At 36.6% G+C, this 5245-nt stretch overlaps 1 pseudogene; it reads left to right on the top strand.

Moving 5' to 3' along the window:
• Positions 1–2104: 2104 nt before the first annotated feature.
• On the top strand, positions 2105–4761 carry LOC113273948 (annotated as a pseudogene).
• The last annotated feature ends 484 nt before the right edge of the window (positions 4762–5245 follow it).

Here is a 5245-nt window from a genome sequence, read left to right as displayed (position 1 = left end):
ATATTCCGTCGCCGAATGCTATAAAGCTTTGGAGACTGAGGGGCTGATTTTTTTCCTGAAGAGTTTATGGAATCCAAAAGTTCCATTAAGGTAATTTGTTTTGTTTGGAATCTTTGTTACAATGCAGCACCTACTTTGGATACATATCTAAATTCTTTTATGATAAACAAATGCTTATTGTGCAAAAAAAAATAATTATTGAGTCAAACCACAAAATCTTTTTGCATCGTGAAACTATTAGGGAGGTTTGGTATTATTCTTTTAAGTGTTACAAGCTGAATTGGGTTTTCCAAAATAATATTAGATATACATTAGGGGAGTGGAACAGGAAAAAAGTTCTACTTCAAATATAACAAGAAATATTCGGGACATAATACCTTTTGCAATTTGGTGGTCAATATGGTTAGAGACAAATGGAAGGCTATTTAATGGAAAGTATAAAAGTTTACAAGAAATCATTGAGAGTGTTAAGGTACTCGGCTTCAATTGGTGCATGTGTACTAAAATTTTCGAAGGAGTTACCTTAGATTTTGTCTTGTATAATTGGGATGCCGCCGTGTACTCGGTTTTATCTTTTTCTTTATGCTTAAGTTTTTTTTTTTGTTTTTTTTTGTTGTTGTTGTTATTCAACTTTATTTTGAGCTTACTTTGTATCTGGTTTCCTATCAGTTTCTTACCATCTTAGTAAGAAGTTGACACTTTTTAACATACTTGTCCTTTTTGAGTAAAAAAAAGTTCATCGTCTAAAAATAGTGCCGAGGAAAATAATCATCCCATGTTCTTGCTTTAGGAAAAATAGATATGAAATTCTAAAGAGGCCTATATTAGGGTCTTTAGGAGATACGGAGTCCGACGACCTGGCTAAGCTCAGGATTATCTGAATTTAAGTAAAACCATGTATGTGTTAATGTCGTCAAGAAATAATGTGAACTTCTTTTCCTTTAGCTATCTACATATGCATACAAACGAGCCGCTTGTGGATGAAGAACAGAAAAACCATTAAAAGGGAAAAATCAAAGTTCCAGATGGATGCCATCATCGTAGCAGAAAAGACATAAGCAACTATAAGGAGACAATAGAGTCAGAGATAAGCTTAAGAAAAGGTTTATGCCAAAAAAGTATGGCTAGGGCAGAGGCAGAAATATGCGTGATGCAGGGAATATCATGTGCATATTGTGGTAGGGGTGGGGGACACATGAGCACCGGCACGAGCCGTAAGACACGCATTGATGCGGGTGGTGTGTTCACGCACCAAACACCAACAACAACAACAGCACCATCTTTTTTATCTCTGAGAAAAAAAACGAAGCTCAAAAAGCTTTTTTGATATATGACTCATTCACACGTTTGCTCACATCTCATTTGGAAAACCTCCCCACTTGCATCACAGTCTTTGGTGTCTTATTTTTTGACCTTACATGGGTTTACGTACAGAGTCACCTAATTATAAATAATCAGCAATTTTGTATCCATTGTTGGATTGGATAGAACAACGCTCCTAATTTTCGCGCACTGGTTCTTGAAATTTGACTATTTGGCTTCTTCCCACACCCATATAAAAAATATTGCGAAAGTTTACACAAATGTACCACAAATTTAGGTCATTCTCTTTTTCCTCTTACGGTGTTACAGAGTCGAACGAACGGAGTTCAATCCAAGAGGGTTATTTTTGTTTGTTACGATATCATCTTCTGAGGAATTCAGTAACCAGTATCGTATAGTAACTTTTACTGTTTTGATAACATTCTATCATGTCTACCAAAAAAAAATATACTGTATCAGTATCTCCCAAAATTAAATTTTTTTGGAGGAAGACGGTCTACAGGAGGAGGAATTCTACTGACTTAAAAACCGTTAGGTACGTTACATACAAAGCAAGGAAGAAGAATACTTTTTGACCCGGGAGCGTAGGAATAATTAGTTAAACTGACACGTGTTTTTCAAAGTGTACTGCGATAAGACCATACATATGTTGTACATTATGCTTCGTACATCCTCCGGGGCGCATTTTAGTTAAAAACAGAGGTTTCCTAGTCATTAAATACTACTACTAACATGCGCTGGTGTCCCTGCAGCTGATAAATCCAGGAAAGAGGATTCGTTGGGTTTTGGGATTTTGGATACTCTTTTTAAGCATAACAATAACATCACCCAAAAGATTCACAGAAAGTGAGAGCTAATTTTAGATAACCATAGAGACTTTGAGAGAGTGAAAGAAAGAAAGAAAGAAACTGTTTTTGTGTACTACTACTAAGTTTTGGATTATTGTGTCGGAAGATTTTATAAGATCTTCTCTATCTATCTATATATATTTTTCTTCTAAAACTCAATCCATAGTGCTTCAAAGAAACAAAAATGGGTATGCAATTGATTTGTTTCATTTTTATGTTTTTCATGTATTTCATTTTTGCTCTGTTAAGCTTGGACTGATGATGGGTTTATCATCAGATGCTGATTTGAGTTCTTCTTGGGATATGGATGATGAATATGAGAAGTTAATTAAGAGAATGAATCCACCCAGGTACATCTAATTAATTTCTTAATTCATTTTCACGTTCAGGATTTTGTTTTTCTTTTCATTTCTCTCTGTTTTGCTTATGGTTTTCTCGGTTCAATTACAGTGTTGTAATGGATAATGAAGCTTGCAAGAACGCGACCGTTATTCGGGTAAAGGCAATTTATTTATATTTTTGTTTCCATTTTTATTTTATTTTTGTAGTTGTTTATCTTCTCTGGGTTTTGTTTGTTCCTGATGAAAATCTTGTAATTTTGGGATGTTTGTTATGATGTAGGTGGACAGTGCAAACAAACATGGAATACTTCTTGATGTTGTTCAAGTTCTTACTGATCTTAACCTTATTATAACCAAAGCTTATATCTCTTCTGATGGAGGATGGTTCATGGATGGTAACAACTACAACCTTCCTTTTCTTTTTCCCTTATCCATTTAATTATGTCCTTTAATCACTTTGAAATTGATTCTATTATTTTTGCTCTCAGTTTTTAATGTAACTGATCAAGATGGGAACAAGCTTCAAGATGAAGGAATACTCGATTATATTCGTAAGGTTGGTACTTGTAATCAGCTTCCTTATTTTGTAATTCTTTGAAACATTTCTGAGGTAATTATACCCCATCTCTGATACAGAGTGTTTCTTTGCAGTCTCTTGGAGCAGATTCCGATTTTATACCAACGCGTAATAGATCGGTTGGAGTTGAATCCGTAACTGATCACACTGCAATCGAGTTGACGGGGAATGATCGGCCGGGGCTACTATCTGAAGTCAGTGCAGTACTCACTGACCTGAAATGTAATGTTGTCAGTGCTGAAGTCTGGACTCACAACACGAGAGCTGCAGCTGTTGTGCGCGTAACTGATGAGGCGACCGGGTCTGCCATAACCGATCCTCACAGACTCTTGAGGATCAAACAACTTTTATGTAATGTACTTAGGGGAAACAATAAAATCCGGGAAGCGAAAACTGTGATTTCTAATGTAGAAATCAACACTGATAGAAGGCTTCACCAGATGATGTTTGCAGATAGGGATTATGAACGATCAGATGATAACCTACAGGATGGGCAAAAGAGACCTAGTGTTACGGTCGTGAATTGGTGTGATAAAGACTACTCTGTGGTTACAATACGGTGCAAGGATAGGCCCAAGCTTCTTTTCGATACAGTTTGCACTTTGACTGATATGAAATATGTAGTTTTTCATGCTAATGTTGATGCTGAGCAGCCAGAAGCTTATCAGGTAATTTCCTTCAGTGTGTTGTATGCTCAGCTAGTATCTGTCATGATGTTTATGAAGATCTCTATCCTTGTGATTTTGTTTCTTTTCTCTATCTTAAAGGAATACTAAATCAGGCATTTGGATGGTTTTCCTGTTAATTCAGAAGCAGAAAGGCAAAGGCTGATTCAGTGTTTAGAAGCAGCAATAGAGAGAAGAGTTTCTGATGTAAGGATTGTCTCATTTTCATTTATTTTTCACACAAAATGAATTAAGATTTAGTCCAAAGCATATCTATAAAAATGCTTATTGTTGTGCAAAAGGTACTAAGTGTATGTCTGATAATATTGACTTGATTTGGACTTTTGAATACTGTCACAGGGATTGAAGCTAGAGCTGTGTACAACTGATAGGGTTGGGTTGCTATCTAATGTCACCCGAATCTTCAGAGAGAACAGCTTATCTGTAACGAGAGCTGAAGTGGCAACCAAAGCAGGCAAAGCCATCAACACTTTTTATGTCCGTGATTCATCTGGAAATCCTGTTGATGCGAAGATAATCGATTACATCAGGCAAGTAATTGGTCAGACAATTCTGCAAGTGAAAGGCAGCTCTGAGTATTCCAATTCTCCTCCACAAGAGTCTCCTACCCGGTTTCTCTTTGGCGGTCTCTTCAAGTCAAGGTCCTTTGTTAATTTTGGAATAGTTAGACAGTGAGGCAGAGTTACTTCGATGTACCCCCAGTTGTTGTTGTTGTTGTTGTTGTTAATGTTGTTTCATTCTCGAGTGTGTATATTCCATCACATCAGAATGAATACCCATGTTGTCGTAGATGCCATAGTGATAGAAGTAGTGGGAGAAACCGCAGGACACATTTATCGTTCCGTAGGAAAGCTCAAGTTGTAACTTACAACCAATGATCGTTGGGTAACATTGTATGCAGTAAAATGGGATTCAAATTGAACTGCGAAAATCCCTTGTACAGAATCGAATTATCAGCATTTCAGTTATTATTCGTTCTTTGCTTATACATGGTTCTCACTAATCCATCTAAATCTTCTTTGGCACTTCCTACATAATCCTGCAATGCCATGACGTGATAGTGACCCGTCGTTTGATTGAAACTTTTAGGAGCCCAAGGGGTTTTGTTGTCTAGTTATGGAGTACGATTTCAAATTTTGAATCATTAGATTCCTTGAAGAACAAATAGTTGTAATGTTCAAATATGGTACTTGTAATGTTCAAACACCCCTACCCGTTATAATAGTGGCCCTCCGTATTTTCGAAGAGATAAATTTTATTCGTTATTCCACAAATACCCTCTATACACGATTAAAGAAAGGAAAACCCATCATTTCCTTTTCAATTTTAGATCTGGAAATTTCAATCTCTCTTCCTCTCCGGCCGTCACATCCATCATCACTATTTTTCTCCACCTCGTTTCCGTCGGGATTAATGGTGTTGGTGGTGGAGGATATCAAATCTGTACTAGTTGATCTGTCGAATTGATTT

Source organism: Papaver somniferum, chromosome 4, assembly GCF_003573695.1.
Source record: "Papaver somniferum cultivar HN1 chromosome 4, ASM357369v1, whole genome shotgun sequence".
NCBI lineage: Eukaryota > Viridiplantae > Streptophyta > Magnoliopsida > Ranunculales > Papaveraceae > Papaver > Papaver somniferum.
Note: the sequence above shows the minus strand (reverse complement) of the source record. Positions and strands in the feature narration are given on the sequence as shown.